Source organism: Schistocerca piceifrons, chromosome 3 (genome assembly GCF_021461385.2).
Source record: "Schistocerca piceifrons isolate TAMUIC-IGC-003096 chromosome 3, iqSchPice1.1, whole genome shotgun sequence".
Taxonomy (NCBI): domain Eukaryota; kingdom Metazoa; phylum Arthropoda; class Insecta; order Orthoptera; family Acrididae; genus Schistocerca; species Schistocerca piceifrons.
In genome coordinates this window covers 777,058,890-777,072,349 of record NC_060140.1, presented here as the reverse complement: position 1 = coordinate 777,072,349, position 13,460 = coordinate 777,058,890, and the positions used below count along the sequence as shown (strand labels likewise).

Genomic DNA, 13,460 nt, shown 5'->3' with positions numbered 1-13,460 from the left:
CAGGAAATAATACAGGAATAAACCACATCACTACAAAATTTTGCACAAAAACGGAGTTTCACAGAACAGATTATAGCGTCAACAATAGTATATGTAATTGCTTGGCTCACTTGATGTATAATACTTTACCGACTGTCATTAAATTGTAATCGTCCTTCCAATACAGGATTGCTGAAGTTTAATATTTAATGCAAATATTTACATAATTTGTGAACTATTCCATCAGTACATGGTGAAACAGACATACTAAAAACTGGAAGACACAGCATGTATTTGAAAACAATATTTATTTTATAATTTTTTATAAACTGGCTTTCAGATTTCTAGGCCCTCCTCAACAATTAAAATTAAACAGATAGTCCACAAGTTACAGCAAGAGTTCATAGCTACATGAAGATTGCTTTTTGAAAGCTCTGTGACCTTTTTTGGTAGTAGTTGTTGTTGTCTTCAGTCCAAAGACAGGTTTGCTGCAGCTCTCCACGCTGCTACTCTTGCGTAAGCCTCATCATCTCCAAGTAACTACTGCAACCTACATCCTTTTGAATCTGCTTACTGTACTCATCTCTTGGTCTCCCTCTACAATTTTTACCACCAACACTTCCCTCCAGTACTAAATTGGTGATTCCTTGATGCCTACGAATGTGTCCTACCAACTGGTCCCTTCTTCTAGTAAGGTTGTACCACAGATTTCTCTTCTCCCCAATTCTATTCAATACCTCCTCATTAGTTATACGATCTACCCATCTAATCTTCAGCATTCTTCTGTAGCACCACATTTCAAAAGCTCTATTCTCTTCTTGCCTACACTGTTTATCATCCATGTTTCACTTCCATATATGGCTACACTTCATACAAATACTTTCTGACACACAAAAGAAAAATTCGGAGTAGGTATTAAAATCCATGGAGAAGAAATAAAAACTTTGAGGTTCACCGATGACATTATAAGTCTGTCAGAGACAGCAAAGGACTTGGAAGAGCAGTTGAAGGGAATGTATAGTGTCTTGAAAGGAGGATATAAGATGAACATCAACAAAAGGAAAACGAGGATATTGGAATGTAGTCAAATTAAATCGGGTGATGCTGAGGGTATTAGATTAGGAAATGAGACACTTAAAGTAGTAAAGGAGTTTTGCTATTTGGGGAGCAAAATAACTGATGATGGTCAAAGTAGAGAGGATATAAAATGTAGGCTGGCAATGGCAAGGAAAGCGTTTCTGAAGAAGAGAAATTTGTTAACATCGAGTATAGATTTAAGTGCCAGGAAGTCGTTTCTGAAAGTATTTGTATGGAGTGTAGCCATGTATGGAAGTGAAACATGGGCGATAAATAGTTTAGACAAGAAGAGAATAGAAGCTTTCAAAATGTGGTGCTACAGAAGAATGCTGAAGATTAGATGGCTAGATCACACAACTAATGAGGAGGTGTTGAACAGGATTGGGGAGAAGAGCACTTTGTGGCACAACTTGACTAGAAAAAGGGATCAGTTGGTAGGACATGTTCTGAGGCATCAAGGGATCACCAATTTAGTATTGGAGGGCAGCGTGGAGGGTAAAAATCATAGAGTGAGACCAAGAGATGAATACACCAAGCAGATTCAGAAGGATGTAGGGTGCAATAGGTACTGGGAGATGAAGAAGCTTGCACAGGATAGAGTAGCATGGAGAGCTGCATCAAACCAGTCTCAAGACTGAAGACCACAACAACAACAACATCTCATATTTTCCTCATACTACTCCTCATCTACCGAGCTAGTTAGCATATAAACTTTTACTACTGTGGTGGGTATGGGCTTTGTGTCTGTCCTGGCTACAATAATGTATTCACTATGCTGTCCATAGTAGCTTACCCATGTTCCAATTTCTTTATTCATTATTAAACCTACTCCTGCATTACCCCTATTTGATTTTGTATTTTTAACCCTTTATTCACCTGACCAGACATCCTCTTCCTCCTGCCACTGACCGAGCGAGGTGGTGCAGTGGTTAGCACACTGGATTTGCATTCGGGAGGACGACGGTTCAATCCCGCATCCGACCATCCTAATTTAGGTTTTCCGTGATTTCCTTAAATCGCTCGAGGCAAATGCCGAGATGGTTCCTTTGAAAGGGCACGGCCGACTTCCTTCCCCGTCCTTCCCTAATCTGATGAGACCGATGACCTCGCTGTTTGGTCTCTTCCCCCAAACAACCCTACCCAACCTGCCACCGAACTTCACTAATTCCCACTATATCTAACTTTAACCTTTCTATTTCCCTTTTTAAATTTTCTAACCTACCTATCCGATTATGGGATCTGATCTGTGGAACGCCAATTTTGGTTCTCTTGATAACGACGTCCTCCTGAGTAGCCCCCACCCAAAGATCAGAATGCGAAACTATTTTACTTCCGGAATATTTTACCCAAGAGGATGCCATCATCATTTAACTATACAGAAGATCTGCATGCTCCTGGAAAAAAATTATGGCTATAGTTTCCCCTTGCTTTCAGCTGTCCGGAATATCCAAGGCTGTTTTGATTGGTATTACACAGTCAGATCAGTTAATCATCCAGACTGTTGCCCCTGCAACTACTGAAAGGCTGTTGCTTTTCTTCAAGAACCATGTGTTTGTCTGGCTTCTCAACAGATACCCCTCTATTGCAGTTGCACTTGTGGTATGACTATATACCTACACGAAAAACACAAGAATATTAAAATATACAAATAAGCTATGAGCAAATAAGCCTTGCATTACATTATTCTTAAAGAATGAAAGTATAAAAATGCACAGGTCAAAGTAGTACGCATGTGAGCACTGGTATAGACTACCGTATTATATGGATAAAATAACTGGTGAATGTGATGAAAAGATAAAACACTGACGAGGCAAGGAAGGGGGCACAGAGGAGGTAGCAGACAGTGGAACGTGGGTAGGGAACAATTATACTATTTACAACGAGTGTATTATCTAATTGTGAGAAAAAACTGGCTACAGCTACTTTAACATGAGTGAGTAATGAAACTCGATTTGATCATTAAGAATTAAGGCAGGATTCTTTGTTTACTGATACCCAGAATTTCAATTAATGTTAGTTTACTACCTTTATTTGCTCTTTGAAGAACACTGCAGTTAATACCATAAGCACCGCATCCATTCACAGCATGTTCAGCAAAGGTGGAGTCTTTCTTCTTCAATCTACACCTCCTTTCACTTTAAGTTAGTGAAGTATTTTTATTTTTGTATTTATTTGTTTTGGTTTTAGGCAACATTGACCATACAGGGAGCAAACAGCCAGCAATAATCATATCACTACAAATTTAACATAAAAACTTTAACTTGAAATAAAATGATAGAGTGAGCTTTGCTTTAGCCAACCAATGTACTAAAGAGATTACATTATGTCCAAGTCTATTTTTACAGTGTTTTCATATGGAGTATCTTATCATAATTTAAAAACTATAGAAATTAACAATAATTTGATTCATCATATTCAAATATAAGTTCTTAATTAATTTAAAATGTGTGCCACCCCCCCCCCCCCCAAACACACAGTTACGATGTATTATTCTAACTGGTCTGTCTCTATAAGAGTAATTTAGCCATGTGGGCTTATGGTATTCGGCTATCAAACTCTACTTACTTACACTTAATTGGTAGAGTAAGGAGGTAACACTTATAGTTAGGGGGAAATCCATAGAAACCAGTATTTCTTGTGCTCTCTTGTACTTAGTGCATGACAGAATTACACAATTCGAATCTGCAATGTCAGTATGATCCTCATTGCAATGGTGCCCTTATCAGCTGAAATTTTTATGGATTATTTTGAACAAACATTTCTAGATAAAAAGCCCCTAAGTTTTAAAATGCACTACTGGGCCAAGTATGTGGATGACATACTGTGCTTGTGGACAGATACTATCAGGTAATTAAAAAAATGTTTCCAATATTTAAATTCAAAACAGAAAAATTAAGCTTTCAATGGAGTTGGGAGGAGAATCAATCAAGTCCTTAGAGCCTAGCATTAAAATTTGCAAGCAAACACTTAGATTTAAGATTAGCTATAGCCAATGCTTCATAAAGGAAGTTAAAGAAGGGCCTTTGCATACTGTTACTTTTTAGGGTTCCCTACCTCAATTGGTAAAAATGGAACCTTTATAGGATCACTTCCTCAATAAATTCATTCTTCCAAGCCAATGAGACAAATATAAATAATACCTATTGAAAGAAGCAAAGCAATTTCTTTTAATTGTAATATACAAACTACAATTAGTTAATCCCTACATCTCAGCCAAGTAAATTCAATGTTAGTTTGTATACGTAAAGATAAGATTGTAGTGCTTACTTCTGTCACTGACAAACTTCCAACAATCCTTCTAACACTTAGATGTAAAAAAAAAAAGGGGGGAGGGGGAAGAATGAACGTTACTGTGTCATCTACTGATTCTTTGGTGTTTCACTCAGCTAACAGTGCCACCTATTGGTTCTTCAGTGTACTATACTGTCTGCTGCCACTAAAGTAAACATCCAAACTACTAAGCTGAGCAGATTCCTAAAACTTTATATTATGGTTTTTTTCCTCCCCATGATCTGATTTTAATGAAATAAAGCCTATATGTCGTCCCAAGCTATACTCAAATTACCAGTGAAAACCTCACAAAATCCATCTAGTAGTTTTTGAGATAAACGTGTTCAAACACACACACAGAATGGTTTTACAGTTTTATTGTTAGTACAGCTATACAGGAAAATACCTTTTTTAAAGATACAATGATACCTGCCGACTCCCAGAATTCTGTAACAAAAAACATGCAGCCTTCCACTCTATGGTGCATCACCTGTTATCTGTATTACTGACAAAACCATCTGTTGAAAATGAATGAAAATTAGTGAAAGAAACTGCATACAGTACCGATTCTAATCCTACCATAGTTAATAATATACTTACATGAAAAAGGAGGCAGAGGATAACAGCACTTCTGTATCCTCCTCAGAAGACAGTAAGTAACACTGACAACAGATGGGCCACCAAGCTATATGTACATAGGATTTCACAAGTGTATACCAGCAAACTAAAATCCAGGAAATATAGATCAGCTTTCTACAATAGCAATACTGTTGCCCACATTCTGTTAAATAGTTAAGACTAGATTCCAACTTCAGAAAAGAATAGAATTTGTGTGTTTCCCTGCAATTTGCATAGAAAATTATATGTAGGTCAATCAGATGGCGCCATAAAATTAGACTGACTGAACATGAAAGGAGCTGGAGACTGAAAAAGAAAGATTCCACCTTTTCTAAACACACTTGGCAGAAAACTAACGTTACCTGAAATTCTGGGTATCAATAAACATCAACCACAGAATCCGAACATAGCATGTAATGATAAGTTTTATTGTTAAATTAGCAGCAGCCAGTTAATATTTTTCACACCATAAGACAATACACACATTGCAAATATAGTTGTAAAAGGTCACACATCTTGCAAAACAATATTTGCACAACTATAAACTCTCACAGATGTTGTGTGGACTGTTAGTTTCTTTTAAGTTATTTCAAGATGACACAGAAAGCCAAGAGCTGGTTTGCAACAAACTATACAACAAACATTATTGTGGAACATCAATACTGTGTGTTCCAGTTTTAAATAAAAGAACTACCTGCATCATTATATCCTATTCATATGTGAATGTTATAGCAGTGGGATGGTTACTCTGTAACTTAGACTTCCAGTAAACTAATTCAAAAATGGCATAAATTTATAGCAGAAAGTTAACAATGAATACCTTCATTAATGATATTATTAGAAAGAAAGGGAAATTTTTTACTGTTAATTAAATGCTAAACGCCAGATATAAAAGTTCACAGTGTTTCAAGAACTTAAAGATTCTGCTTCCAAAGTATGATGATGCTATACCAGGGATAACAAGCAGCACCTTCCCATTCATTCTAAAGATTTTCATCAAAATATGGAAAAAGACGGTTTTGGAATAGGGCGCATTTGTGAGCTGGCAAATGTTAACTGGTTTATTATTGCTATGAATGAAGTTTGTCTCCAGAAGAATACGTAATTTGATAAACTCCTCCATGCGGTTTGTCCACTGTTCATGAAGTAAAATCTGAAATCTTTCCGAGTTCTAATTATGGCAGACTATTCAGCAAGACTAGTTGAGCAAGTGTATTGTAGATTTCCAGCATGTTATGTTTGCTAAGGCAAACAGTGTCCAAGCTGATAAGTGAAAACTAACGGTATATGAAATCAATCTCATGATCAATGTCACTGAATAATAAAGAGTACTCTTATAAAGACCAACAGTGTTGATACAATGCATGTGATTTCGGAATTTAGCATTTGAAACAACCTGTTTTAGCACAGCTTCACAAATATAATTTTTGTAGGGAGAATTTCTGAATTTTTCATCAGAGTACACACACACTTACATGTTACAAGTGTAATAATTAAACAGTGACAGAAATTACACAATTTGAAAGTGAACATGGTTCGCCAGGGCTGCAGACTGTGTGAAAAGGAGATCGATATTTTTATATATAGGCTTTTCACAAAAAGGGAATTAGTTATCAGTTAACCCATCATGTTTAAATCCTTTAACTTCTTCCTTCACAGAATCTAATATTTGGACACACTTATTTCTATTGCTATGAGTAGTTATGATGATATTGCTTTTCTTCTTTGAGACCCTTTATCAGAGAGCCACATTCACCAAATCTCTCTTTCATCACACTGTTACTTTCCTCTGTGTCAGCGAGTGAGTTCCTTTTTACTCTGTAGCATATTCCACATAACCTTCACTATAGTGCAGCCATAACTCCCAATCACAAATACAGTGTCACTGCAGTAGATGTTGAATGGGCTATACACGTAGCAATGCTTTATGTAGCTCATTTAAGAAACACAATGGAATCCTAGATGCAATTGAAACACATTTTGATTCCGTTGATGTCATATTTTACTCATCTGCTATACTGGTATACAAGTGCAAACAACTAATCCTCATTATTATTTATTGCTATAGTTCATTACACAGCTTCTTACAGAACTGAAGCATATCTTAATACTCTAGGTTCACAGTGAATGGTTGAAATTCCACCATAAAATATATTTCTCTATTTTACTGACATGGTGAACTACATTCATAAAAGTAAATGACAGCACAGACAAAATATGGATCTCTCTTTATAATCTTGGTGAGAGGTAAGCCATTTATTCTGCTGCGAGACATTCATTCCACCTGAAATGAGACACTAAAAGAGAAAGGGGTGGGGGAGTTAATTTAGGTATTTTACTTAATAAGACTGTGTGAGAGAACTATAGTTCTATACCGCTGTTCACAATTCAATACCTTAAATGTGACAAATAAATCTGGATTGCATTTATTACTGTGTGCGTTACAGGATCCAGGGAAGTCTAATGAAATGGACTGCTTTCTGATCACTGCCAACTTTATCCAGCAGACGAAACAGTGTTTATTGTGTTTACAGCTGTGATAGCTAAAGTGAGATGTGTAATTAAAGATTAATGAAATACTCTATATAACTGAGTCCAAAAAATCTTAGTAAGTGACTTTGCTTCTCATCCCATCCATTAAATCTCCCCTGATCTGGGGTTCTGGGTGACTTTTCCTAACTCTACCCCTTCATTCAGTGAACATAAGATAGAAGAAAGGATGTGCACTTGCATGACAATTCTTTAAGCATTGTACATGTGTGCACTATTCAGCAGGTTTCATTTTCAATAAGCTTCCAGCAGAACCAGAAATAATAATAAACTAGTGCCTGTATGATAAACTCCACGTAATCAAATCCAAATTGAAACGTTTCCTTCGGCACACTACTTTTACTCTGTACGGGAGTTCCCCACAGTAGTTGAAAACTTTTCAATGTGATCATATATTCTGTTTTTGGTGTTTTCTTTAATCCTTTGTTTATAAACTTTCTAATCGGCATTCTGTAAACTACGTACTGACTCTTTCCATAACTAAGAAGCTGTGACTCCCACAGAGACTGATAAACAAACAGATAATAAACAAATACAAAAATATAGTATTGTCTGACAGCTCAACTTGGTAATGGTTTGAAAGAAGTCTATTCTGATCATCATCATTCAATTTCTACCGATTCAGTTATTTCCTATGGCCATCTTTTTGAGTCTTCTTAAGGCATGTATACAGTAGATTGAACGTATGTTGTTCATTAATTCATAATTAATTTTCATTATACTTCATTACAATTGTACACTGGACATTTCAACATAATTCTTGAAAATTAAAAAAACTATACTATTTTATCACTATCAGATGCAGGTACATAAAATATGGATCTCTGGCTCTGAGCACTATGGGACTCAACTGCTGAGGTCATTAGTCCCCTAGAACTTAGAACTAGTTAAACCTAACTAACCTAAGGACATCACAAACATCCATGCCCGAGGTAGGATTCGAACCTGCGACCGTAGCGGTCTTGCGGTTCCAGACTGCAGCGCCTTTAACCGCACGGCCACTTCGGCCGGCTATGGATCTCTGTTCTGTCCTGATATGAGAATGACTGTTTTACGGTTTTATGTGGGGATTACACTATGAAATAATTTTTTGTTAAATATGAAGTCCCATTAATATCTGAAGACAAAAAGACATTGCACAGAATAAAATACACATCTGTAGTCTTTTTATTAATGCAGTAACTCAACAACACAAAAATAGGAACCTAGTGCATAACACAGTAATTGTGAATACCTGAAGATTCTCTATAGTCCACAAATGTTGGAAGTGCAGATAACAAACACTGGAATTTCCTGCACATAACAACAACTTAGGGAATCTTTCATTTCAAGACAAATTGTATTTTTTACATAATATGATTTGCTAAGCAACTCATTAGCTTCCAAAATGAAGTTAAATGATGTTTTACCCCCCCCCCCCCCCCCCCCCCCCACACACACACCTCCTGGAGTTTTACACCTTCTTCCCTTTTTATGATTCCTCCCATGTGTAATTGTGGGTGAAGTAAGACTTAACAAAAATAAAGGAATGGGGAAACACTTCTTGATTGAAAGACAGTCACTTCTAGAAAGTCAGAGGTCCACTGAGTGAACATTTTACTCAACAAATTATAGTGGAAGAAATGAGCGCGACTGAATAGTATGATAGGCCTAATTCAGTTATCCCAATATTCCCATCAATCTATAATATAACTTTCAGCTACCCGGAAATGCAAATTTAATGTAAATATAGGCTGGTAATATAAGTACACTACACTCAGAACAGTGTCACATTGCAAAGTAATCACACAGGTGAGAGGAGAGAGAGAGAGAGAGAGAGAGAGAGAGAGAGAGAGAGAGAGAGAGAGAGAGAGAGAGAGAGAATAATTACTGTTACTCTACTTTTATTAATAAACAGTCACACTAATAACTGTTAAGTAGTTCACTGTGAAAATGCAGAAACACATGTAAAAGTTGTGGTGTATTAGCAGCAAATCAAAAATCAGCATGCAGGCAGCTAACTGAATTAGTCTGAGACAGCTACACAACAGGCTGATGCTTGAATAATAGTGTAGATGGCATTTTTTTTGCATATTTACAGATGAACCAGTTAGTGGTACTCTACAGAACCTGATTTTTCATTAAGTTAACATGATTTTCATAAGTTAAGCCACGCGGTGTAGCCATGCTGTCTGAGGCACCTGCTACAGATGAATTCTTCTTGGGTTATCAGCCACGTAGTGGCGTCGTCTTGTCGCAATGTTTCAATGAGTTTCGTACCCATCATCTTCTGGCAACGTGCCGGGATGCTGTGTTCTGTATATCTATGTAGCTGCTGTCCACCGTCTGCTTCTGTAAGCCAGCCAATCATGTTCCTCCGGAAGTGGGTACCGCGTCGGTGGTGGTGGTGGGGGGGGGGGGGGGGGGGGGCGCAGACCAGCGTCGAGACCCGGTGGCTATCCAATTTGTCAGCGGACGCCGCTGCCTTCAGATTGGAGCGTTCCTGACATATTTTATCAGTTGTGGGATTCCACGCTGCACTGAGCTGAAAACCGCTATCCCTGTTTACTAAATTGTAGCGGACGGCAGCTATATAGATATGCAGAACACAGCATCCCGACACTTAAGATGATGGGTACGTTGCAACAAGATGACACCACCACTCTGCTGATAACCCGAGAAGAAGTCATCAGTGGAATACGCCGAGAAAGACTGCAATCGCACATGCCTTGCCACAGTCCGTGCAGCTCCTCGCGTTGGAGGTTCCAGCCCTCCCTCGTGTGTGTGTGTGTGTGTGTGTGTGTGTGTGTGTGTGTGTGTGTGTGGGGCGCGCGCGCGCGCGTGTGTGAGTGTGTGTTTTGTCATTAGTGTTGGTTAGTTTAAGTAAGATTAAGCAATGTGTAAGCCTAGGGACCAATCACCTCAGCAGTTTGGTCCCATACAAACCTACCACAAATTTCCAAAAAATTAAGTTCATCTAGTCGACTCGATTAAGGTTTTAAGGTAATCGTTTTATTAAGCCACGTACTCATTACTGCAAAACTGTGTTCCTATTGATCATTGTTGCTTCCAAACTTACTTTAATAAACGTTACAATGTATTATAATATTTAACAGAACTGTACATTTTAACGATGTCAGATTACATTAATTCTCCTTTTATTTACTATTTTTCCACAAAGAATCAAAGAGTGAGGGAATCCCCAACAATTCTACAAATAAAATTTGATTAATATTTATATTTTAGTGGAAGTTATAATTATGAAACACTATTACCTTGTAACACATTCCATGTTCCCTGAAACTGATTTTTATAATGACAAACACACAGGAATGTAAGTGAATGAATGCAATGAGTGTGCTGGAAGCTTCTTTAAACTTGAGAACTAAAAGCTGCCTTAAAAAAAAAAAAAATGGCTGGGCAGATAAATTTATGTACATGTATAGCGCAACTACTGTAATGTCACACTCATTACCACAAAGAAGTTTTACTTCGATGGGGATAGAGTCGGAGTATACAAGTCACAGGACTGGGAAATTGGTTAGTTGTTTTGGTAGTAGAAAGAAAGAAAACAGCATCAAAGATGACTATAATCGCTGGGTTTTATAATAAAAATAAACTATTTGAGATAAAATGAAGCTACGCTAATAATCATTTTTCATCTAACGTGGATTAAAATGAGGCATACAGTGTGAAACTAAAGTTCCATTCTGTGAAGCTTACTTCTGTACTTAAGATTAGAGTTACAATGTATTACATTTGTCACAGAGCTGCAGACCTACTCCATTGTTAATTAGATCTCATTCAAGAATAGCAATGCTTATGGCAGTGCAGGTGGAACTACAGCAGACATACAATTGAAGGCAAGGTTGTGACAAAAGAGAGAAACACCACACGGACTAAAGAAATAACAGCAACAAAAACATGGAAAAAAAAAACATCCAAGCAACTGTAATTTGAGGTACAAGACAAGAAAAGTATGTATTACTGTGCAGCAGAAAAATGGCTGAGTGGAGAATATTTGAAACTGTTAGTGACGAAGATACAAGCCTATTAGGTAACAAGGGTGTCAACTATTAAAATGATATTGTAGAATGCAGGATGGAATACAAACAACAGAATCAAAAAAAAGGAGGTTCTCCTGTGTAATGGAGGCATTAGACAGTGGAAACTTACAGAAACATGAACATTAACTATGATTTGTTTGTGTGTGTGTGTGTGTGTGTGTGTGTGTGTGTGTGTGTGTGTGTGAGAGAGAGAGAGAGAGAGAGAGAGAGAGAGAGAGAGAGAGAGGGGGGGGGGGGGGAGAGAGAGGGGGGAGAGAGGGAGAGAGGGAGAGAGGGGGGGAGGGAGAGAGAGAGAGAGAGAGAGAGAGAGAGAGAGAGAGAGAGAGAGAGAGAGGGTGGGAGGAAGGGAGGGAGGGAGAGAGAGAGAGGGTGGGAGGAAGGGAGGGAGGGAGGGAGGGAGGGAGAGAGAGGGTGGGAGGAAGGGAGAGAGGGAGAGGGAGGGAGAGGGAGGGAGGGAGGGAGGGAGGGAGGGAGATTTTTAGGTGGTGTGTATCTGGTCATATCCCTGGCAGAGCATGTGGCAGCACTGTTGTTGTTGTTGTTGTCATCTTCAGTCCTGAGACTGGTTTGGTGCAACTCTCCATGCTACTCTATCCTGTGCAAGCTGCTTCATCTCCCAGTACCTACTGCAGCCTACATCCTTCTGAATCTGCTTTGTGTATTCATCTCTTGGTCTCCCTCTATGATTTTTACCCTCCATGCTGCCCTCCAATACTAAATTGGCGATCCCATGATGCCTCAGAACATGTCCTACCAACTGATCCCTTCTTCTAGTCAAGTTGTGCCACAAATATCTCTTCTCCCCAATCATATTCAATACCTTCTCACTAGTTATGTAATCTACCCATCTAATCTTCAGCATTCTTCTGTAGCACCACATTTTGAAAGCTTCTATTCTCTTCTTGTCTAAGCATTTATCGTCCATGTTTCACTTCCATACATGGCTACAATCCATACAAATACTTTCAGAAACAACTTCCTGACACTTAAATCAATACTCGATGTTAACAAATTTCTCTTCTTCAGAAACGCTTTCCTTGCCATTGCCAGTCTACATTTTATATCTCCTCTACTCCGACCATCCTCAGTTATTTTGCTCCCCAAATAGCAAAACTCCTTTACTACTTTAAGTGTCTCATTTCCTAATCTAATTCCCTCAGCATCACTCGAGTTAACTTGACTACATTCCATTATCCTCATTTTGCTTTTGTTGATGTTCATCTTATATCCTCCTTTCAAGACACTGTACATTCCGTTCAACTGCTCTTCTAAGTCCTTTGCTGTCTCTGACAGAATTACAATGTCATCGGCGAACCTCAACGTTTTTATTTCTTCTCCATGGACTTTAATACTGAATTTTTCTTTTGTTTCCTTTACTGCTTGCTCAATATACAGATTGAATAACATTGGAGAGAGGCTACAACCCTGTCTTACTCCCTTCCCAACCACTGCTTCCCTCTGTTGTCCCTCAACTCTTATAACTGCCATCTGGTTTCTGTACAAATTGTAAATAGCCTTTCACTCCCTGTATTTTACCCCTGTCACCTTCAGAATTTGAAAGAGAGTATTCCAGTCAACATTGTCAAAATCTTTCTCTAAGTCTACATATGCTAGAAACGTAGGTATGCCTTTCCTTAATCTAGCTTCCAAGATAAGCCGTAAGGTTAGTATTGCCTCACGTGTTCCAACATTTCTATGGATTCCAAACTGATCATCTCCGAGGTCCGCTTCTACCAGTTTTTCCAATCGTCTGTAAAGAAATCGTGTTAGTATTTTGCAGCTGTGACGTATTAAACTGATAGTTCGGTAATTTTCACATCTGTCAACACCTGCTTTCTTTGGGCTTGGAATAATGATATTCTTCTTGAAGTCCGAAGGTATTTCGCCTGTCTCATATTTTGCTCACCAGATGGTAGAGTT

General features: G+C 38.1%; 1 protein-coding gene across 7 annotated transcripts in view; it reads right to left on the bottom strand.

Moving 5' to 3' along the window:
• The window catches only part of LOC124787685 (inositol polyphosphate-5-phosphatase A), a 330,769-nt gene that overhangs the window by 45,858 nt on the left and 271,451 nt on the right, over nucleotides 1-13,460 (bottom strand). The gene's annotated exons all lie outside the window — the stretch shown is intronic.